The 25,606-nt window shown below is 37.4% G+C and overlaps 1 protein-coding gene across 1 annotated transcript in view; it reads right to left on the bottom strand.

Annotated features, from left to right (window-relative positions):
• Nucleotides 1–22,621, bottom strand: part of LOC150084413 (putative peptidyl-tRNA hydrolase 2) — a 109,570-nt gene extending 86,949 nt beyond the window's left edge. Inside the window, exon 1 of the mRNA XM_090376054.1 lies at nucleotides 22,487–22,621. The gene's annotated coding sequence lies outside the window, so the exon portion shown is untranslated. The remainder of the gene's footprint in view (nucleotides 1–22,486) is intronic.
• Nucleotides 22,622–25,606: the final 2,985 nt, after the last annotated feature.

Raw genomic sequence — 25,606 nt, 5'->3', positions numbered from 1 at the left:
CATCTCCAGTCCATGGGTACTTCCCCTGAGTCCAAGGAAGTTCTCATAATTATGACTAAGGGTTTGCTTACTTCCTTTGCTGCCTCCTTTAATATAACTGGATAGATCCCATCCACCCCAGGTGCCTTTCTTGTATTTATCTTCAACAATTTCTCCTCCACTTTACTCTCAGTTATTACAAGATTCTCTAGCTTACTGCCAGAGTTGAATACACCTCTGGCATTCCCCTCGCTGAATAACTCCTCATGTGTGAATGTCGATGAAAAATATTCATTTAGTTTGTAAGCTACCTGAGCAGGATCACCAACAGTTGACCTATCGATATCAAGTGGACCAATCTGATTCATCCCCTTCCTTCTAGAGTTTACATAAGTAAAGAACTCTTTGCTGTTTTTCTTTGCATCCCTTGCCAAATATTTCTCGTAATCTGCCTTCGCCTGCCTAACCTCCTTTGTAACTTGGTTACAGATCAACTTGTATCTATCATAGGCTTCTGTGTCACATGTTAATTTGTATGTATCCCATGCATTTTTCTTCTCTGCCATGTCTCATTAGTTCATCTGACATCCACTTAGGCCTAAACCTTGAACAATATTTCTTAGTTGGTATGTAAAGCCTATTAGCTTCCAAGATACTTATCTTGGAAGCTACATCATCATCAATTGGTCCCACTGTATAGAATTTAAATACTGTCTCAGTTCATCGTAGTCGCCTTTACGAAAGCAATAACCCTTCCCTTTACCCCTAATGGTAGTTACCTCTTTGAGTAAATCCCACTTCAGCACACTGTGATCACTGCCACCTAGTGGTTCATTTACCTGCAGATTCTTAATGCATGAAGAATCACTACTGATAATCAAATCAAGAGTATTACTCCCTCTAGTTGCCTCCCGAACATGCTGATGTAGAAAACAATCATCCAATAAATCCACAAAAGCCTTGCTAGTGTGTGAGTGACCAGCCCCCAAATTCCAGTCAATATCTGGGAAATTAAAATCCCCCATTATAAGACTCTCTGATTTACTGGCCCACTCTATTTCCGTGTACAGTTTCTTATTATACTCATCAGAGTCATTAGGCCTATAGCACACTCCTACTCTCAATTTTGATCTCCCAATGCTTATGTCACACCAAACTGACTCGACACTGCACTGTCCAGCAATGTCGACTGGCTTCACTTCCTTGGATTTTATGTATTTCTTACCTAATAGCATAACCCCTCCTCCCTTCCTATCCTTTCTGTAGACATTGTACTCCCCAAATTCCAGTTCTGCATTCCTTATATCTGTGTGACACCACGTCTCTGAAATCCCCACAATATCTGCCTTTGATGTTTTGAGCAATACCTCAGATTCATCAAATTTATTTACTAAACTCCTAGCATTGGTGTACACGCAAATATACATGCACCTGTTCTTTTTCTTAGCTACCTTAACACAACCCATGTGTTTATTTGTACCCCAATGATTCCCAGCAGTCTCTGAAATATCCTACATCTTATTTTCCAGGCTGCAGCTCATTCCAATAGAAGCAGTGCAAGAATCACTTTCACCTCTGCCAGTGGCTACTGTTAATCTATTAGTCCTTGTATCCCCCCAATCTAGCAGTTTTCCGACCCACCTAACACTGCCTCGATAGCATCAGCAAACATTCTTGCACCCTTTCTATTTAAGTGTATACCATCCCTGTAGAAGCAGTCTCTCCTGTTAACAAGTACAAACCAGGCTGAAAAAAATTCTACCCCTTGAGCCTTGCACAATCTTTCCAGGGCCGAATTGATTGACAGGGCTCTCATCATATACTCCCTCCTATCGTGTCTGGGCAGAATTGCAGACACTTTCAAATTCAACCCTAATTCACGGCTTTTTTTCAACAGTGACCTGTACTTGTTAAGTAATTCCGCCGGTCTCCTACTCTTAATATCATTAGTGCCAATGTGTACAACTATATCACCTTTTGTGCCCTTAAAAGATGATATCCGCTCTACGTCATCAACCTTTACCCCTGGCAGACATACCCTGGTCCTCTTCACACCTATCCTTTTTACAAAGCATGTTTCCCGTTTCCTGACAATAGAGTCACCAACAACTACTAGTTCCTTTGGGACCAGCGCATTCTGCCTTGGGGGCTGCCACTGTGTTGCGTGATGACCAAGTGCAAGCTCTGGCATTGGTGTGGGCAGCTGAGAGCTTGATGGACCCCTCACTTTTAATCCTTCGAGGGCATCCACCCTGTCCTTCAAGCTCTCATACAGGCCCATAACAACGCTGAGTTGTCGCCTGATTTCCTTACACTCCTTGCATCGCAGACACACACAAAGACTTCCCCCATGGCAGTATCATGTTCCGTACCAGACTGCTCCACAAACATCAAGCAAGTAGTGCATTTTAATAGGCTGTGATTCAGAGGGCAACTGCCCCCCCTCAGTACTCCCCCTGAGCCACAGCACTCCCATTAGCTTGAGCCTTTTGCTTTGCTGCTCTGGTCTGAGTCATGATTTCGATTTAATTTCAATAAAATTTCAATTTCAGTACAAAAGTAAAACCCTAAACTTATATCCCAACACAGTTATAACGCTATATTTATGTTTCAGTATCGACTGTTATCTATGAAATCCCTTTATATAACTTCCGTATCAAGTTAAGTATTAATTATTTATTTTTTACTAATTATTTATGTTACGTAACCCAAGTCGTTATATGTATAGTTAAAAGTACAATTTAATTGACAATGAAGTTCAACAAGATTAATTATCTGATTAATTGACAATATTATGTACTATACTATACTATATTAAGCTTATGCTATCTATTTCGAGATATTTTGTATCGCGTAACAATGGCGGCAATTTACGAACGGTAAACACATGGATTTGATACCCTTTCCGATACTAAGTAATACCTACAAAATCTCTATCTAAGTTACTTTAATCTAAGTATCGTAAATAGGAATATAAAGCTACTCTAGAAAATAAGTTAATATGCCAATTTAAGCTAATAAAACAGAAAATAAATCAGAAAAAACTTCTCTGTTCCAGGAGCGGCAAAAATGTAGGTCCGCACAGGCTACTCTCGTTCTCAAACTTTAAAGGAACTGAATCTTGGTATTATCACTTCATGAAAAGAAACAGGTTAAGTTTAGGCACAAGAACTAGAAAATCCCAGAGAATGCCTGCTGAGTACGAACAGACAGAAAATATAAGATTTCCATAAATTTGTCCTTAATGCTAGAAAACAAAGCAAGTACAAACTTAGCTAAATCAGGAATATAGATGAAATTCTGTTGACTTTTGATGTGCCATTCAATAAAACTGTAAATCTGAGCGGGCAAAAATCTATAACTATTAAAACCACTGCACATGAAAAGACACACTACACCGCAGTTTTAACTTGTTTTTATGCTGATGAGAGCCACCAAACTTTTGCCAATGTTAATTTTTAAAAGAAAAACTTTACCGAAAGATAAACTGCCAAATGGAATTCACGTACTTGTACAACTGAAGGGAGGGAGGGATGGATGGATGGATGGATGGATGGATGGATGGATGGATGGATGGATGGATGGATGGATGGATGGATGGATGGATGGATGGATGGATGGATGGATGGATGGATGGATGGATGGATGGATGGATGGATGGATGGATGGATGGATGGATGGATGGATGGATGGATGGATGGATGGATGGATGGATGGATGGATGAAGAATGCATCAGGACTTGGTTTGTAAAGGTTTGGTCCAAACGTCCTGGTAGACTACTGCGTAAAAATGCAGTACTATTATGGGATTAGTTTAGAGCACATAACTCTGAAAACATCAAACTGGCCAAAATGATTAACACAGAATTGGCAGTACAAGAATCCCTCGATTAGCGCGATTAATTGGTTCCGCAAAAATGGCGCACTGTGCAAAATCGAGCTAATCGAAGTTAATAATCAATGCAAAATAGCCTAATTCGTTCCAAGACCTATAATAAACCAATCAATATTTTTTAAAATATGGTTTTTTTTATGACAATTTAATGTACAGCAGTATAAAGCAAAGGATAATTATAAATATTTGCAGTACAGTAATCAGAAGTTTATTGAAATTAAAAAATTACAATATATAACTCACTTTATTTCTTTGTAAAATATTTCAAAAGGCTGGTTTGCACAGACTTCTTTCTTCTTTTCATCATAAATTTGCTTGTATGGATACACATCTTTTTCAATGTTCCTGCGAATTTGCATACTGCGCTCGATATCTGGGTCTGCATCTATGATTAGTTGTTTCAAATTTTCAGCTGTGCAAAATATTCCTTCAAGTTCTTTTAATGTCAACTTTTCATGAACATTTTCTTCTGCGCAAATTTCCACCTTGTCATATGCTCATTGTTCATCAATATTAAGAGGTTAGAATCACTTAATTGTTCTGAATGTGATTCCAGTAATTCGCGAACATCACTGTTGTCGATTTCATCAAAGCCTACATCTCTTCCAATATTTACTGTTCATCAATAACAGTGTTGACATGAGTGAAACTACAGAAATCATTTGTGCAATGTGGCAAAATATGCTTCCAAACTGCTCTCATATTGCTGGATATTACTCCAGACCATGACCCATGAATATTGTCTATTGTTTTCCTGATGTTGTAATTTCTCCAAAATTCAACTAAAGAAACTGCACCACCTCCAGTTGTTGCTTGAATTGCTTGTGCAAATGTTCTGCGTAAATAATAGGCCTTAAAAGTAGTGATTATGCCTTGATCCATAGGCCGTAAAAGATTTGTCGTATTTGGAGGTAAAAAAAATAACTTTCACGTTTTCACACAAATCAGAAAGTGTTGGTGGATGGCCCAGGGCATTGTCTAAAATTAATAAAATTTTGAATGCAAAAGATTATTTTCTCCACACTAGGCCTTAAGTTTCAGACAAAAATAGCTAGTGAACCACTCTTCAAATAAAGCTTTTGTGACCCAAGCTTTTCTATTAGAGCGCAAAACAACAGGTAGGCTTTCGCTAAACGTTTATTAAAACCTTTACCGAAAGATCTTCAAATCGCCTTCTGCACTGCCTCCCAATAAAAGTGTTATTCTATCTTTGTAAACTTTATAGCCTGGTTAAGCCTTTTCTTTTTTTGATAGAAAGGTTTTTTTTGGCATTCATTTCCAAAAAAGGCCCGTTTCATCAACATTAAATATTTGTTGATCTGTGTAGCTGCCGTCATCAACAATTTTCTTTAAAATTTTGTGGCTGCATCTTTATCTGCACTTGCCGCTTCTCCAGTCAGTGCAACATTACGCAGTTATTGTTGTTATTTGGTTTTTAGGAGCATTAGCAACTAAGGCCATATTGCTCCGAGGATATGCGGTGGTCATTCCCTGACCTTTCCGCATCCTCCATATTTGGTGGCTCACGGGCTCGAACCCCAGTCTAATCAAGAAGCGTGTGCTGCACACTGCTCCTTCCCACCTGGCTACGGAGGCACCACATTATGCAGTCCTATTCTTTTCTTAAAACGTTCAAACGAGCCTTTACTGGCACTGAAATTTTCTTCCATTTCCACTTCAATCACTTTTTCTTTTGAAGAACTTGCTTGAACATTTTCTTCAGTTACCGCTCTACCCAAGTTTTCTATTGCTGACTTTTCCTTTAACATTGCAAAAATACTCAAGGCTTTTGTTTTTATGGTCGTTGTGCAGATTGGAATTCTTTTTTGATGGCAGTTTTCTATCCAAATGGCTAAAAGACGTTCCATCTCAATCATCATAACACTTCTATTTCTTTGTGGTTTGTGTGTGTGCTTTTCCTTTAACATTGCAAAAATAATCAAGGCTTTTGTTTTTATGGTCGTTATGCAGATTGGAATTCTTTTTTGATGGCAGTTTTCTATCCAAATGGCTAAAAGACGTTCCATCTCAATCATCATAACACTTCTATTCTTTGTGGTTTGTGTGTGTGCTGACAATGAATCTAGCTTACCTTTTTCCTTATATGCACTGGCTTTACTTAAAATTGTCCGAACCATTGATTCAGGCATTCCAAGATGTCGGTTGAGAAATTTGTATTTTACTATCACCATCTTCAAATATTTTTATGACTTCAATTTTTCAGTCTAACATTATCATTTTTCTTTTCTTTTTACCAGAGGCACTATCAGATACACTTTTCCTTTTATCCATAGTTAATAATTACGTAATATATAAAAAATTTAATAGAAATTAATGTAATTAATTAGTATGCACAGTAATTAATTGCGGGAGATACACAGGAGTCTACACATTAACATGCAACACAAGAACAACTGAAAGCAAACTGATCTGCATGTACGTAATAAATGCAGTGCAGCCGGTGTTGTCCTTCAGAGTGCATAAGGTTAGAAAATATTTCAACTGTTGTAATAATACACGTTTGAAATAATCTGTTTCTTTTTATTTTCTTATGGTAGAAAAACAAACTAGCTTTCCAAACTGTATCTTACATTCGTTTTTGTTTATTTCTCGATGGAGAAGGTACGACGCAACGCGAAATAAACAGTAACTCCCTTTTGTTAACAGAGCCACTCACTCACTAAGAAAACAAACGATGTGTTTCTATAATGTTCTCTAATGTTATGCATACTTTAGCAGTGTATTTACATTCGTAGCTTAGTACTGACTTTCGTAGCATCACCAGCTTCGGTTTCTTTAGGCCAAGCCAAAGTACCGCACTAATTGAAATTTTAATTCGTGCTAATCGAAAATTGGTAGCTAAATATAAAAAAAAAGTAAAAGTAAAGTGCAGCCATTACAACCCACTGCAGGATGGAAGCCTCCTCAACAATTCATGCTGAGGGAAAATGGACCATAATCTGCCACACTGGTCCAGTGCGGGTTGGCAGATCGACTGTATTCAGCAGTCAGGGGCTTGAACCCCGGTCTACTCAAAGAGCGCATGCTACTGCACTCCTGCTCCTGCCCACTCGGCTACGGAGCTAAATATAAACTGCGCTAATCCCTCGATTAGCTCCGCGCTAATCGAGGGATTCCTGTAATTCCTTGTTAACTTCCGAGTTAGAGCCATTAGATGTCGGCATCAGTAAGCCATTCAAGAATAATATGCAGGAACAATGGAATAAATGGATGATAGAGGGGAACCACGATAAGACGCCTATGGGAAGGATGAAAGGTCATCAATAGCACACGTGTGCAAATGGGTGCTGAAGTCATGGCATGATGTTAAAACTGAAATTGTGGTCAAGTCCTAAAAAATGTAGTATAAGAAATGCAATGGATGGCACTGAAGATCATTAATTGTATGATAGTGACAAGGATGATGATTATGATGATGTTGAGGATAATGATGATCAAGTCAGTAATGAATCTGAAGTTGAATAATACTAAAATAATAAGAATAATAATCTTATACCTTTCTTTATTGGCTTTTATTTTTATTGAATTTTAAATTTCCATTGTATAAACAATTTTTTTTTCAAAAGTTTTTCTTAAATTCACCGTTCCAAAATTAAGGTGTGTCTTCCATGCTGCAGCATCTTATAAGCTGACAAATACGGTAATTAAAATGATGCACTAAAACTACCTTGGTAGCAGAAATGATGTATGTGCATTACCCATGCATAAACAAACTCCTTCATACTCTTAGGCATTTAGCCAAGAATTATCTTTTAAATTAAACCACGCACACCATCAGGCATCTCTCATATTGTGGAGTTATACTTCATAACTGGGTTGCCACTATTGCAACAACCTTGTTGTTGCAATAGTGGCACCTACCCACCAACTGAAGAGGGGCCAAAAGCCTTGAAACAGTGCCATATGGTTGGTGGTATCAGTCAAGAATAAATAACAATAGTCTTCTCCATAGGTGAAGTGTCTTATTCAAGGTAGTGCAATACCATGGCAACTCATTGTTAAGGTACTCACAATATGAGATATAATTAAAACGATGCATTAAAACTACCTTGTACTTGGTAGTTTTAATGCATCATTTGATAGTAGAAATGATGTGTGTGCACTACCCATGCAAAAATAAACTCCTTCAACAGGTTACCTAATTTCAAGGGGCAATAAAGAGATTATTATTCATATAGAAAGTAATGTTATTAAGTACACACAACTGCTCACCTGGATAAGTAAAACAGCATGCTAAAAAATAACAAGATTTAGGTAAAAATGTATTTGTAATTCTGTCCAGAAACAATAGAAGAGACTACATGCTAAAAGTTATTAACTCGACTTCAAAAAACGACTCTGCAAAAGGTATTGGATTTTTTTTTTTTTTAATTGGGGTAGTTCACCCCAACAGGTAGAAGGAATCTGTTTGTAGAGATGACACTGGGAAAGACCACTGAACCTTTCAAATGAAATACATTTATAGGTAGTGCAAGGGTCTTTCCCAACATTATTTAGGAGGCCTTAAGTGATCAGAGAAACAGCCAGTCAAGGGAAGACAGTAGTAAACATAAGAGTGCAATAATGCACACATTTAAGTGGACCATTGTTCAAACCTGAATAACTGCTAAACATGGTTGATGTATTTGTGTTTGCAATTCTGTCCAGAAACAGGAGACCATGAGTTTCTTAATGACATGTACAATGTATTTAGGAAGGAGAGACAAGAAAGGAGGAGTGGGATCATGTTACTGGAAAAGTGGACTACGCACAATAAGAGAGGTAATATAATCCAGATATGAAACTAATGTATACCAGCATTGTGTGGTGTGAGGTAGTAGAGGAGCAGAGATAAGCTACAGACTTTGACCATAAAACTTTGAAAAGTACAATAAGATCCTCAATGTGCAGATGGAACAGATGAGTAAATAACAAGTACGATGTTTGCAATTCAGTCAGTCCTCGTATAGCACGATAGTTGTGTTCCTAGAAACCTTCGTGCAATGCAAAATCGTGCAATATAAACAACAGGCCCTATGGGAAAAATAGGGTTAGGTGCCGACCACCCAAGATTGAACACACATTTGTAACCAAAACATTACCAAACAATAAATACATAATAAAATATTGCTAATGCTTTTGCTTCTATCGTAAGAAAACCTGTTTTTTGTTTGATTTTCTATCCAAATAGATGACAGCCGTTCCATCTCTTCCAATTCTTTGTGTCTTAATCTAATGGATTTTAATTACACTTTAAGTTGTACCTGCTATGAAAGTTGTTTTTATTTTCTCTGCATTCTTTGTAATTCTCGGCGTTGCCTCATTTAGATCTGTAGCACGTGCAATATCACATGGTCTTTCATTTCGCTGAAAACGTTTCACAATTTCATATTTTTTCTCTATCGACAGAGGCGGACTGGCCATAAGCCTTACCGGGGAAACCCCCGGTGGGCCGGAGGCCTGTGTGATTTTGGCCATAAACCATAGTATGAGGCCACTATAAATTTCCCCGGGTAAGAATTTTTGACCCAGTCCACCTCTGTTTATCGATATTGCTTTTCTTTTTCTCTGAATCTGCGGTGTCTTCACCAGGACGCTTCCTTTTCACACCTTTTAAAGTATTTTACTCATTTTTAGGGAATAAAGCACAATTACAAGATGAGGAGGCACGCTTGATACACATAAACAAAGCTGCGCGCGTGTAGCAACTGAATAAACAACACCATAAAGACATAGATACACTATTAACACCTCACATTTTACTAAAGCACATTTCTAGGGGTTACTACCATAAAACAATAAAAACAATTTCCAGTTGGGTTTCTGCTAGTGGAATCTGTTATAAACTGGTAGTAAACTCGATCTAATTGCATTTGCGATTATACCGATTGCTGGAATTGTGTCGTTTTTACGTTATTATAGTGAAATATGTTTCCCCTTCACTGATATAAAAAACATAAATACATCATTCCTATTGTGTTGGGTTCGGTTGGGGTGATTCTGCGTTCGACTGCTATTTCTTGTAAACACAAAGGCGAATCGTGCACAAGTGAATTCGGTTCGTGTTATATAAGATATCGTTCCCCCATTTATAAATCGTGTATGATCGAATTCGTGTAGTGCAAACATGTGTTATACGAGGACTGACTGTATCTGCAATAATGTCTAAACCTTAAATTTGTTCAAACTATCCGCTTTCATAAAGTGAAAATTTATTCTCACATTCCAACAATCAATTCTTCAGCCAAATACAAATTTCCACACATCCATTCTGCAACCATCCTTTTTCAATTTAAGTCCCCTCGCATGTCACCTAAGAAAGAGTAGTAAGGATGCTAACAGCATTAAATTATACACTTCAATTAAGTCACCACACAGATGCCTAGTTTCTAGTGATTGCAATTTACAGAACTGATCTATGTCCTTCCTAAAATTAAGTTCCCAAACCTGTATGCAGTATTCCAGAAGTAGTCTAAACATTGCCTCATATAATGGGATAATCACAACATAAAGTGGAATGATAAACAAGAAAAAAAATATTACACAATTATACAGGAATTTTGCCAGGATTTTAAAATATGCTCACAAAATTCCTATATTTCACTGGCAAATCCCTACGAGTTTTCCTATCTACATTCCCAAAGAACTTCATGTCAGATTGCACAGTTACCCTTAGCATAAATCTTTATGATCAATATAAAGGAGTGTTACGAAAAGAAAAGTGTTCAAAGTTACAAAACGAATTAAGTAAACAACAAAACACACTGAAAACATATCAGTCAGGAAATTTATCTGCTGTAAGTGCCAGTTATCAAGTTGCACATTTGATCGCTTTTGAAAGTAAACCATTCAGTGATGGTGAATTTGTTAAAAGTTGTAGAAGAAATTTGCCCCGAAAAACGAACAATGATACAAGACATTAGTTCATCTCTATAAACAATTACGCGAAGGGTAGAAGATATTGGAAAGAATTTGCTCAAACAACTTCTGGAAAACAAAAAACAAATGAAATATTTTAGTGTGGCACTGGATGACAGTACTGATAATTTTGTACCAGTTGAAGATTTAGCTGATCTATAGAGTATGCATGGAACAACTACAGGTAATTGTAATTTTGAAAATTTTTGCCAATCTCGAAAAGTTAAATATTAAAAACCTGGTAGGAGTCACAACTGATGATGCAAAAAATGATTGGTAAAAACAATGGGCTTATGAGTAGAATAACCAAGAAAATTATAAATATTGGAGCTGAACCTCCGATTGGAATTCAGTGCATTGTGAATCAAGAAGCTCTCTGTAAGAAAGTATTGTCTCTCCAACACGTTATGAATGTGATTATTTCAACTGTAAATTTTATAAGATCACATGGCTTTAATCACTGTATGTTTCAACAGTTTAGAAACTGAAGCTGAATACGAAAATGTAATTTTACATAGTGCAGTAAGGTGGCTTAGTTGTGGCAAAGTGTTACATCGTTTCTTTAAACTGCATCATGAAATTGATATTTTTATGACAGAAAAAGCGAAACAAATAAAACAACTATCAAATATGGAGTGGTTGTTTGACCTCGCAATTCTTACAGACATTTCTAGTCATTTAAATGCTCTTAATTTAAAACTACAAGGGGAAAGGAAAATTGGTCTCTGATTTGTATGTTTGTTTGTTATTTGGTTTTTAGGAACATTAGCAACTAAGGCCATATTGCTCCTGGATATGCGGTGGTCATTCCCTGTCCTTTCCGCATCCTCCGTATTTGGTGGTGACGGGCTCGAATCCCGGTCTAATCAAGAAGCGTGTGCTACACACTGCTGCTCCTTCCCACCTGGCTACGGAGGCGCCTGTGATTTGTATGGTGGCATCAAATCATTTCAGAATAAGTTGTTATTATTTAAATTAAAAATTGAGAAAGACAATTTAGTTCACTTTGAATGTTGTAACAAGCTAAAAGAGAAACACATATTTCCAAAGGATTGTTGCCTCTCGTTATTACAATTACTTCTTGACAAGTTTGAAAGTCGATTTGCTGGTATAAGATCCCATGAAAAAGACATAAGCTTCTTTGAAAATCCATTTACTTCTATTGCTGAAAACTACAATCCCAGCTTGCAACTTGAAATTACTGACTGATCTTCAAGCCCTAAAAATAAACTACTTGAATTCTGTGATAAAAGAATATGCCATGAAAATGGTTACTTTGTTCAGATCAACGTATGATTGCTAGCAGATTTTTAGCATTAGCATTAGTAGAGGCATTTGATGCAAGAAAGCAAGCTTATGCAGCATCAGCCAAAAAAAAAAAAAAAACCCACTTCCACTTCACCCCTCTGTTCGTTCAAAATACCTGTCCAGATGAGCCTTAAACTTATTTAGGCTATCAACCTCCACCACAAGGGATGGAAGTCTGTTCCACCAACCAACCATCCGCTGGCTAAAGGCAAATTTCCGCACGTCTATCCTACATCTGTCTTTCCTCAATTTGAATTTATGCCCTCTCAGGTGATTTTTCTGAGCTAGAGGAAGAATCCCATCAGCATTGAGCATGCTTAAACCATTCAAGGCTTTATACACCTCTATCAGATCACCTCGCTGGTGCCTAGTCTCCAGACACTGTAATTTGCAAAACTTAAGCCTTTCTTCGTAAGAGCACCCCTTTGTTCCATTCACTAATCTTGTTGCCCTTCTCTGTACTCGTTCCAGCAGCTCTACATCCTTCTTGAAATGAGGCCTCCAGACCTGTATACAGTACTCTAGGTGTGGCCTGACCATCGCCTTATACAATGGAATAATCACCTCCTTATCCCTGCTGGAAAAATTCCTGTATATCATTGACAATACTCCATGAGCTACTCTTGCAGCCCGTCTGCACTGCTCAGAGAACTTCATATCTGCCTGCACAACCACCCCCAAGTCCCTTTCATTCTCTACCACTGTCAGTGTAGTACCACAGAGTTGATACGTTGCTCTGGGGTTGCTGTTTCCCATGTGTAGTACTTTACATTTGTCACCTCTCAGCCCATCTGCTCAACCTTTCCAGATCCTGTTGCAGCAGCATAGTGTCAGTAGTGTCCAGTTTTTTCACGCATGAAATCAAATAAATATTTAAAAAAATGAACATCTTCATTCTGTATTGAGAATTGGAGTCACAAATTTTCAACCAAATTTTGAACAATTATCTAAAAATATCCAGCCTAAATCACCTCAATAAATGTTATTGTGGATTGTACTTAATAAAATTTTCGAATATTTTCAATTTTAGGTGTATCATTATATTTATTTATTCTGTGCTCATTATATTTATTTATTCTGTGCTCATTATAACCAAGTTCGATTGTATATTTATTTTAAACAAAATTCTAACAACTTCCTGAGCTTTGCGTGACTTGGCTAATTTACAAATTCTGTAATCACCCTAGTTAGTTATAAAAAAAAAAAAAAAAAAAAAAAAAGTTCATTGTAAAAAAAAAAAAAAATCAATCCAAACTCAATTTTAAACAGGTTAAGAGTAAGAAAACTAGCTTCTTTCCAAATGATAGCCAAACCTCGGATTAAAGTTACTAGTCTTTAACTCCTTTCCACCTCTGATACACCCTGATGGTTCTATTGCATCCTCAGGTAAAGGCTGATTTTTTAGCATCCTAATTTACTAGTTTTCCTAATTTTTTAGCATCCTCTTCCAGTGAAGATCTTTATTATTAATCCTACCATATCAAACACATTCCACTCAATGCTTCCCATAGCCTTCCAAAAGAATGTTAGAGGACTCATGAATAAGTTGTTAGAAGACTCGTGAATAGTCACGGCAACAAAAAGTCTCTAGGTCCTGAGGCATTTTTCAACTTGTTCTCAAAATCTGCACTCCTCAACTTACCTCTGCTTTGAGACCCCTTTACACTCTTATTCTGCTGCTGTTTTTCCTCTGCAGGACAATTTGCTTATATCCAGCCAATTCTTAAAATGGGTGACCAAATCTCCCAGCTACCATTATCTTGCACTAATCTGAACTCTTTCCAGCATAAAGTGTTTTTGGGTCAGACGGCACCAGGGGTTTCCCCCATCTCCGTGTAGTATACATTGTCGTGTGATACAGTACACTGTAAAGGCCAGAGATTTAAAAGTGTGTGGATCTTGTATATGTGTAATGTTTTGTACCGTTGTTCATCTGGCCTTTTAGCCACTGGGCCCCTAATGGCACCCACAGTTGCCCACACTTGGCCTCGTGGAGACAGACCAGGTACACCCAGAATAGTTATTTACTCTGGCAGGCCCTCCACCTAATTTCCTGAGATTTCAGTGGCTAGGACCTAAAAAAAAAAAAAAGTTACTATATTTTATGCTGAAAGGGGGTAGGCCGAACAGTAATAGGGTTGTTGCATGGTTGACTAGGTTTTTGAGTGTGGGTTTGGAAAATTTTGGTTTCATTAGACGCGGTTACAAAGTTAGAGAGAGGGTGGGGAGACTGAAGACTGGGGTGGGGGGGTAAGACAGAGGTGGGGCCAATAGAGAAGGCAACCCCAGATGGTCAGTGAGGCATGCCCATGCCCCACCAGATGGAAGAAAATGGGTGGCGAGGAGACAATTGACTTCTCCTCCCCCCACCCAGGAAGTAGGAAGAAAGAACCGTGCAAGAGTGCACTAGTATGGGGAGGCCAATGGCCTTAGCAGCAAGCTGCAGCAATAGTCATGTCCGGTGAGTTTGTTTCAGAGGTCACAGCCGCTGGTGTCAGGTTCAGGAGATGTGCAGAATCAAGTCTGACTTTGTGATCACTGATGTATTCCGCTGCAGAGGGATCTCGAGACAGGTGAGCAGTACACTGCGTCAGTTTCGTGTCCGGTCCTGGTCCTATTGCAAAAGGTCCTTAGTATTGGTTTTCTCAATCTTTCCGTTTGAATGTTTCTGTTCGATTAGGTTGAGTTTTTTCATTCAGTTACTGGCTTTAGTTGTGATGAATAGCAATAAGTGTCCTCCGCCTAGATAACACCTCTTGCGCAAACTTCGTGAAGGCCAGGAACTCCTGCCTCGAGTCTAGAAGGTGATGCTCTAGTCCTGCTGGTAGATATGCGAGTTCCGTCATAAGTCTACAGTGAAGGTCCTCATAATGGTCACAGCTGTACATAATGTAGGACCATGTTTCTGTCTCTCCACATGTGCAGAGGGGGGGTTTTCCGTTATTCAAAAGTAAGTTAACTTGGCATTGAAGGTACCATGGCCTATCAGGAGAAACATTGTAAATAGACCTGGGTGGAACCAACAGGAGGCTCTACGATACACACAACCGACTGTAGGCAGGAACTTCCTGGTAATTTCCCCTTTTGTTGAACCAGACCACCTTTCCTGCCATGCCTGCTGCACATGATTCTCAAGTCTGGTCCTTTCTTCTCTTCTATTCCCTGCTACGTTGATGGCGTATTCCCCCAGAGTGTAGGGTAATCCTTTGGTCAGGTGATATGTCATTCCGCAGCGTATAACTTCTAGGTCGAGGGGCAGGACCTAGAAGTTATACCCTGCCGGACCTGGAGGGCATGCGTACTAACAGTATGGCAGGCACGGGTGATGACCAAGAGAACTGATCGCCGTATGGTGTCCAAGATCTTTTTGTTAACCACCTTTGTGGCTCTATGAAACTACACGGGGGAAGCGTATGTAATCGCTGGAGTGAAGAAGGCTTTATAGTACAGTGTTAGCGTGCGTTTTTTGAGTTCCCAGTCCTTTCTTGTTATTCTGGCTATTAATCTGGCATATCTTCTTATTTTTTCTCAAGTATTTGAGATGAGGGTGGAAGGACAGGTTGGTGTCTAGAATGATACCTAAATGCTTCAGTTCGGCGACTAGTTTGATTGTCTGGCTATGAATTTTAATTTGTGGTGGTCTTCTTAAGTTTAGGCTGCCTCTCAACAGTATAGATTTAGTTTTTGTAGTTGATATTTTTAAGAAGTGGACAGTGGCCCAGTCTTGAAGGAGTTTAAGTGCTTGGACTTCCATTTGTGCTCGGCTTTCAGCAGTTACTGTCAGTATTAGATCTTTCCAGCATAATGGATAATTCTATAAAACTCCCAACTCTTTCATTACCTTGAAACCTTCCATCTGATCAATGATCAACAATACAAATTACGCAGTGCCATTCCACTGCTGCCATATTGACTTCTGTTACTCATCCCTGGACTAATTCTGTGACTAAGTCTAGTAAAACTCTAGCAGTCGCCCTTGACATCTCTAAGGCTTCTAACCATGCTTTTCATACAGGTCATCTAAACAAGCTTCCGTGTTGTGATTAGCTTCTGTTTCTTGCAGTTGAGTAGCCAGTTTTATTTCTGACTACTCACCGAGGCAAAGATAGATGGCTCACTGTCTTTTAATTTTTGAACTAATTGTGCTATTTCCCAATATTCTGTTGTATCTCTAACACTTTTCCTCCTTCCATTGACTGGAAATCCTAAAGCTTTGCTGATGATAATACACTACATTTCACTTTAGTTAGAGAAATTTTGCTCTGCAAAAAGAGCTTCAACGTCTCAAATATCTGACACCAATTTCTTAAAAAAAGGTTGAATTCTTTGCTTATGTTAACACTAGAAGAAAAGGGAAGAACTTTATTGGTTAGCTGGATATGTGTTTCTTACCTCTGCAAAATAGTTCCCTAAACCTCTCTATGCATAACCAAATCAGATGTTCCTATTATTTGAAATGGGGTAGTAAATTCAACATGTGAGTTTGTCACATTAATGCGTTTAGCCTAGCCAGTGAGTTCTTAATGTGTCATCATAAACTAGTAAGGTTTTCCTCTAGGTGTTCAGTCAGTACCATTCCCATACCTGCAACAGCAAAAGACAAACAGATTTGAACAGAGAACATTTGAGATCGGTCAGATGTCTATTGATGCTATTATTTGCATTATGTGCTTGATCAGCAGATAACATCTGTTCATCAATATGGAAAAGTCTAAAACTGGCCACCTTACAAATTTACCCTCCTGCATCTTAATAAACTTACAAATGGCTCATGTTGGCAAAGGCAAAGTGATGTGTCTACGTTTTACCCACAGCATAAGATAAACAGGCAATATAACATTTAGCCCGACAGATACCTTCGAAACAGATATATATAAAAAGGAAATAAGAAAAAAGAAGGCCAAAATAATACCACAACAGAAATTGAAAAATTATAGTTGGCCTTTTTTTCTTTTTCTATGTATTTGTTTCGAAGGTATCTGTCAGGCTAAATGTTATCTTGCCTGTTTGCTACTAAATTATAACAAAATTAAGTTTAAGATTTGGACACAAACAGGCAGATGGCAATCAGAAACAGATAGCTCTGTTAATTATTGGTAAGATATATTGAGAGGGTTAGCCCTTGAAAAAGTCCCTTTCAACGTATCTCTACACCAATAGTTAACTACATATCATCGTTGTATTATCTATTTATATATATAGTGTTTATTTAATATTTAAAGTTTATAATGATAGAATTGTGTAGTATGGTTTTTGTCAGGTGTGCAACGTTAGTGCTACTGCACATATGGCAATTAGACATTATACGTGCATGATTTAATATTGGTCGATTAATTCAATTAAGTGGTATTTTTATACGTGCATAATTTAGACATTATAGGTATTAGTGTATATACGGATAAGTAAATCAAGCTAGCATATATAGGCTATCTTAATTCTGGTTGACCTATAAGCATTATGTTAATGTAAACGTATTAATTAATATGAAGCAAAATATGAAAATATCAATACTAATTGAAAATGAAAATATCATAACTAAACGATAATGAAAATGAAAAAATATCAATACTAAATGATAAAGGGTGATGCAATTTTTGAAAATCATTCCCTCACACGGCCATCAATCCACTACTACATCGAGGGCTTTGAGCAGATCGATAGCCAGTGTAAAGGAATGTCTCATACCTACCTGTTTCTGTTGTCTCCATAACAGTTTTGCCATTTATTACTTCGTTAATATATATAAGCGATATTTTTGGTTTTAGTAGGGTTTCTAATTTATAGGAATGGATTAATTATTTACTTAATTTTTTAAATTTAATTTTCTTTACATTTAGTATTTTTAATTTTGGATTTAGATACATTTTATAATTTTTATGAGCATCCAGTGCAGCAAACTGGGATAGTTATGTATCTGAATAAATGAGAAGGTTCTTACTTACTGCTACTGTCCTGTGGTGGTCGATGGTCAGAAAAGGGTCAGTTCCCGCCTTCTTTTTGTTTTATATGTTGTCAAATATATCCTGCGTAGTCACGCTTATTGTATATAGTGGTGTGATAGTGAAATAGCTGCAGGGCCCAATATCCTATGCCAATGTGTGTGTGTGTGTGGTGGGGGGGGTGAAATCGGGAGAAACCTTCCGAAATGAAAAGATGGTAGAAATGATGTGTTAATATACATGAAAAATGTTCGAACAATGGATTAAAATATTAATACATATGTTTTTGAAAAATACAAGAAAAATATTAATACAAATATTTTTATGAATGTTTTTTTACAAATGTTTTTGCCATCCCTTGGACTGGGCCGGTATAGCTTTCCTAAGGCAAAACGACCCATATATGTCCTAAGGGATGGCTATTTACATATTTACAGCCTCCTTCTAAGTGAATTTTTACCTGTGTCTCTATGTGTTGTATTTTCATGTTGTTTTGTGGGAGTAAGCTTCTGGTGGTATTTTTCATTACTAAGTTTGTCAGTTTTAGATTTACTGAATTTTTGATTTAGGCTGGAGGGGTATTTTTGAATTTGGGTTGTAGTGCGGTGTGATGGCCATGTGAGGGAATGATTTTCAAAAATTGCATCACCCTTTATCATTTAGTATTGATATTTTTTCTTTTTCATTATCATTTAGTTATGATATTTTCATTTTCATATTTTGCTTCATATTAATTAATACGTTTACATTAACATAATGCTTATAGGCCAACCAGAATTAAGATAGCCTATATATGCTAGCTTGATTTACTGACCCGTATACACACTAATACCTATAATGTCTAAGTTATGCACGAATAAAAATACCACTTAATTGAATTAATCGATTAATATATTGGTCGATTAATTCAATTAAGTGGTATTTTTATATATATATATATCGCTGCATTTCAATCGTCATACAAATCATCGCAAGGGCAGAAATATCGAAGAACCAAACCACCCCTCCATTCTCCGATAGATCAACCAATGCAGAGGATTTGCATGGCGGTGGTCCTTATGCAGCGAAAAATAATCTATAGAACAGACAGCACTCTAGATCAGAGCCACACCACTGACATAATGCAAGCTTAACCAGCTTATATAATAAAAGGAAAGGAATAGAGGAATTTTTGGTGATATTTCACGTCTTTTGGAACTGGTACCTTCGAGGGGGTTCCGCTAAATTATTTATAATTGGCATTATTTTAAATTTATATCATGTTTTATTAATTGGGTTTAATGACTTAATTGACTAAATTATACAGGGGATTATCGACTACCTTTTTGTCCTATTATCTCTACTTTCCCTTCCCTGTTTGTTTATTTTATATTATTTTGTGTTTCGTTTCGCTCTGCATTATTGCCGTACTGCTGGCTGATGTTTTTATTTTAAATATCATATTTATTTTAATTATCAGATATAATTAGGCATCATGTGGAGGATGTGCATTTGCTGCCTCTAATGATAGCTACATAGCCATATTTATTTATTTTTATTACTTTTACCTCACATAATATAAATTAATGGTAGTAGTGGGTTGAGCTAAATAAGCAGCGCCTGTGCTGCCATCTATTCCTTTCCTTTTATTATATAAGCTGGTTAAGCTTGCATTATGTCAGTGGTGTGGCTCTGATCTAGAGTGCTGTCTGTTCTATAGATTATTTTTCGCTGCATAAGGACCACCGCCATGCAAATCCTCTGCATTGGTTGATCTATCGGAGAATGGAGGGGTGGTTTGGTTCTTCGATATTTCTGCCCTTGCGATGATTTGTATGACGATTGAAATGCAGCGATTCCATGACCATTATTGGCCTCGTGGTCCTCTGTCGATATGGGGCATGATGGTCAGTCTATTATTTTGATATTTTAGTTTTTTGGTAGTTTCTTTAACCCTTTTTTGGTGATATTTCACGTCTTTTGGAACTGGTACCTTCGAGGGGGTTCCGCTAAATTATTTATAATTGGCATTATTTTAAATTTATATCATGTTTTATTAATTGGGTTTAATGACTTAATTGACTAAATTATACAGGGGATTATCGACTACCTTTTTGTCCTATTATCTCTACTTTCCCTTCCCTGTTTGTTTATTTTATATTATTTTGTGTTTCGTTTCGCTCTGCATTATTGCCGTACTGCTGGCTGATGTTTTTATTTTAAATATCATATTTATTTTAATTATCAGATATATATATATATATATATATAAATTATGTTAATGATATCTAGTCAAGTTTACAGAATTAGGAATTTGTCAGTTGTGCAACATTAATGCTATTGTACATAGGTCAATTAGACATTATACGTGCATGAAATTATATTGGTTGATTTTATTTAACTAAATGTTATTAATCTGTAGGCAATTAGGTGTAAATGGATCAGGCTACCAAGTTAGCAAATGTAGACTAGCTTTAGACTGGGAGGCCTATAAATTTTATATAAATGAAATGGTATTAAAAATAATATGATGTTAAATAATGAAAATAACAATAAAAATGCTAATAAACAATAAAATGCTAATAAACAAAGTAAAATGCAATAACATTCCCTCACTTGGCCATCAATCTGCTACTTCATCGGGGGCTTTGATGTCTCCAGCCACTGCAATTTGCAGAACTTGTCTCTCTTGGTAAGAGGATCCCTTCATTCCCCTCACCAATCTTGTTGCCCTTCTCTGTACACGCTCAAGTAAATCTACATCCTTCCTAAAATGAGGCCTCCAGACCTGTACACAGTACTCAAGGCGTGGCCTGACCATTGCCTTATACAGAGGGACAATCACCTCCTTCTCCCTGCTAGCAAAATTCCTATATATCATTGACAAAACCCCATGACCTGCCCTGGCAGCCTGTCTGCATTGCTCAGAAAACTTCATATCTGACTGCACAATTACTCCCAGGTCTTTTTCATTTTCTACCACCTTAAGTGTAGTACCACACCGTTGGTACGTTTCTCTGGGGTTACTTCTACCCATATGCAGTACTTTGCATTTGTCAAGGTTAAACTTCAGTTGCCACTTCTTAGCCCATCTGCCCAAATTATCTAGATCCTGTTGCAGTAGCACACTGCCATTACTGTCATTAACAACCCTGCCAACCTTTGTATCATCTGCAAACTTCGATATTAAGCCTGATATACCTTCATCAATATCATTGATAAATATACAAAACAACAGTGGACCTAACACCGAACCCTGTGGGACTCCACTAATAACATTAGTCCACGAAAAGCAGCACCCATTGATTACCACCCTCTGTCTTCTCCCACTTAAACATCCTTTTTATCCATTGTAGCAACTTACCCTTAATACCATTCTGCCCCAATTTGTACAATAGTCTTCCATGCACAACAGTGTCAAAAGCTTTCCTGAAATCCAAATATATGATATCAAAATTATTTTTTGCATCCAGTTCCCTTGTAACCACATCATAATATCCTATCAAATTTGTCAGACAAGACTTTCCCTTAACAAACCCATGCTGTGTCTGAATTATTGCTGCAGTCTTGTCTAGATGATCCTGCAATGCATCTTTAACCAGTGACTCCATTATTTTACATGGAAATTAAATGCAATAACATTTAATTAAATGTTATTGCATTTTACTTTGTTTATTAGCATTTTATTGTTTATTAGCCTTTTTATTGTTATTTTCATTATTATTTTTAATACTATTTCATTTATATAACATTTATAGGCCTCCCAGGCTAAAGCTAGTCTACATTTGCTAACTTGGTAGCCTGATCCATTTACACCTAATTCCCTACAGATTAATAACATTTAATTACATAAAATCGACCAATATATATATATAGATATATATACAGAGAATCGGATCTAACAGGCAGAAAATAGAGCAGGGATGCCGCAAAATAAAATAAATTACTTAGGAGTGCCGTTATTAAAAAAAGGTTGAAATTCACTGACTTAGATGCTTATGAAAATTATTAAAATAACGAATATGAAAAGAAATATGCAAAGAGGAAATATAAGCCTAACTCAGAGTGGGGATCAATGTTCATGTCAATCAATATATATATACAATTTCTTAATGTTATTATTTGCTTAGATTTCTTATTTTGTAATTTTGCTATTCGTTATAATTTTTAGAGACTAAACAGCGTGTAATCAGATCAGCAGCCGATTAAGGTTAGTACGCGACGGCGGGCTTTATGTTATTTGATGTCAATTGGGCTACATTCAAATTAAACGTTTATAATATAATTAGCTTCTTTCTCATTGACTGGACTCCGTTCGAACAATTTTAAAATAAACGAGTAATGAACAATTGATAAAGCAAAGGCATTAGCATTTAATCAGTTATAGTGTAAAGTCAAAATTATCCATACTGTAATTAAAAATAATCAAAACAATTTAAACGTAAATTACATACGATACCTTACTTACCAAATGATGCCGATTATATGTTGGCACCACTGTAAACTGTCAGCATCTAATTTTACATTCAAAATTGTACATTAATATTTACCACGTGTAGAGAACACCAACACTACCATTTTCGCTAGCGAAACGATTACTGATTCAAGCTCCACATAAGAAGAGAAGTGGAAACAACAGCAGACGGTCGCCCCAAATAGCCCTACTATAGACTGCAGAATGAATATTTAAAAAATGTTAAATTAAATAAATTTAATTTTAATTAAATTAAATTTAATCAAACTAATTTTAATTTAAATTAAATTTAATCAAACTATTTTTAATGTCATTACGATTTAAAAAAAAAGGAATTTGAACTAAACCGGAAGAAAAACGTTCCAATTCCTGTTGATAAGAGCAATTTTTAAATTAAGCGCAACCCGTTCTAGTTAATAGAGTAATTTTAAAATAATAATAATAATAAAATACTAGGTGGTTCGCCCACCCACGCGCACGCTTTTCAACGTAAAATGTAGAGGTATACGGAGTAAGTCTAATCTTTTCTATGTAAAAGACACACCTGTCGAAACGTTGATATCTAATCAGGAAATGACCTATGTAATTACTGTGTTTACCTGTGAATTTGTTGTGTGCGGCATTCTCAAAGTCGAATAATACTAAATAAATAAATAAATAAATAAATAAATCTTTATTGTGAAGTAGAGTTACAGCACAATGTCCCATCACGGCGACGAGCGCCAGGGGTTCACATATAGCAGTTAGAGAAAAGCAGAATAAGTACAGCGTACAAATACAAAAGGCTACAAAATACAGCGAACAAATACAAAAGGCCAAAAAATACAGCGAACAAATACAAAAGGCTACAAAATACCGAACACAAATGCAAAAAAAAATACAAATACAGCATAAAAACACAGAGCTAGACCCAAATACAGAAATAAATACAACATGACAATATATATGGGTTTAAAGGCTTTGATAAAGTTGTGTCTGTCCTTCTTGTTATTTATTATGCTGTTGATGTCGGCGTCCTTGGGAAGAAATCTCTCAGTGAGTACAAGCCTGTTGTGGTGACCCACTAGTGTTGGTACCGACCTTAGGCTTGGCTGTGGAATCCTCCAAGAGCAAGCGTTCCAAATATTTGGAGATGATATCTGACCTGTGATGAGTTTGGCTGTGAAGACCAGCCTCTTTTCCACGATCAGGAACTTCATCTTCGGGATGTCGAGTGCTTGTGCCATCATGGTGGTTGTGGTAGCGGGAGGTAGCCGAATCTTGTTATTGGCCCATTTCAGTAGCCAGTATTCAGCGGTTTACACCCGCTTGAGGTCTGTATGTGCAGCAGAGGCCCATATTTCTGCACCATACAGAATGGCGGGGTAGACGGTGGAGGTGATGAACCTTTTAACAGTGACAGGATGTCGGACGTGTAGCAGCTGCTGCTTTGAGATCTACCGTAGACGAGAGAATTTGGTACTGATTTTGTCGATCTGGTTGACAAAGGACATCTTTTGGTCAAACAGAACGTCAAGGTCTGTGTGTGAGGGTACGTTTGGTATTCGCACCCCTGCGAGTGAAACGTTGAGTACTGTCGCATGGATTTAGCATTAGCATTAGTAGAGGCATTTGATGCAAGAAAGCAAGCTTATGCAGCATCAGCCAAAAAAAAAAAAAAAAAAAAAAGTAACATAAATAAATAAAAATAACCACTTCCACTTCACCCCTCTGTTTGTTCGAAATACCTGTCCAGCTGAGCCTTAAACTTATTTAGGCTATCAACTTCCACGACAAGGGATGGAAGTCTGTTCCACCCACCAACCACCCGCTGTCTAAAGGCAAATTTCCGCACATCTATCCTAGATCTGTCTTTCCTCAATTTGAATTTATGCCCTCTCAGGTGATTTTTCTGAGCTACAGGAAGAATCCCATCAGCATTGAGCATGCTCAAACCATTCAAGGCTTTGTACACCTCCATCAGATCACCCCGCTGGTGCCTAGTTTCCAGACACTGTAATTTGCAAAACTTAAGCCTTTCTTCGTAAGAGAACCCCTTTGTCCCATTCACCAATCTAGTTGCCCTTCTCTGTACTCGTTCCAGCAGCTCTACATCCTTCCTGAAATGAGGCCTCCAGGCCTGTATACAGTACTCTAGGTGTGGCCTGACCATTGCCTTATACAAGGGAATAATCACCTCCTTATCCCTGCTAGAAAAATTCCTATATATCATTGACAATACACCATGAGCTACTCTTGCAGCTCGTCTGCACTGCTCAGAGAACTTCATATCTGCCTGCACCACCACACCCAGGTCCCTTTCATTCTCTACCACTGTCAGTGTAGTACCACAGAGTTGATACGTTGCTCTGGGGTTGCTGTTTCCCATATGTAGTACTTTACATTTGTCAATGTTAAACTTCATTTGCCACCTCGAAGCCCATCTGCTCAACCTTTCCAAATCCTGTTGCAGCAGCATAGTGTCAGTAGTGTCCTTGACAACCCTGCCAACCTTCGTATCGTCTGCAAACTTGGACATTAAGCCTGATATACCATCATCAATATCATTTATAAATACAGAAAACAATAAAGGCCCCAATACTGAACCCTGAGGGACTCCACTAATAACATTAGTCCACGATGAGCAGTGTCCATTGATTACCACTCTCTGTCTTCTCCCCCTCAACCACCCCTTTATCCATAGCAGCAACTTGCCTCCAATGCCACACTGCTCCAATTTGTGCAGCAGTCTTCCATCTGCAACAGTATCAAAAGCCTTTCTAAGATCCAAGTATATAATATCAAAGTTATTCCCTGCATCCAGTTCTTTTGTGACTGCATCATAGTATCCAATCAAATTGGTCAGGCAAGACTTCCCCTTAACAAAACCATGCTGTGTCCTAGCTATAACTGAAGTCTTGTCTAGATGATCCTGCAGTGCTTCTTTCACCAGTGCCTCCATTAATTTTCCGGGAACAGAAGTTAAACTCACAGGTCTATAATTACTTGTGTCAGCCTTTGATCCCCCTTTGTGAATTGGGGTCACATTTGCACATCTCCAGTCAATGGGTACCTCCCCTGAGTCCAAGGAAGCTCTCATAATTATGGCTAAGGGTTTGCCTACCTCCTTTGCTG

This window comes from Mastigoproctus giganteus, chromosome 6 (genome assembly GCF_048544385.1).
Source record: "Mastigoproctus giganteus isolate SK-2022 chromosome 6, ASM4854438v1, whole genome shotgun sequence".
NCBI lineage: Eukaryota > Metazoa > Arthropoda > Arachnida > Uropygi > Thelyphonidae > Mastigoproctus > Mastigoproctus giganteus.
The sequence above is the reverse complement of the archived record's forward strand: the minus strand, read 5'-3'. Positions and strand labels throughout refer to the sequence as shown.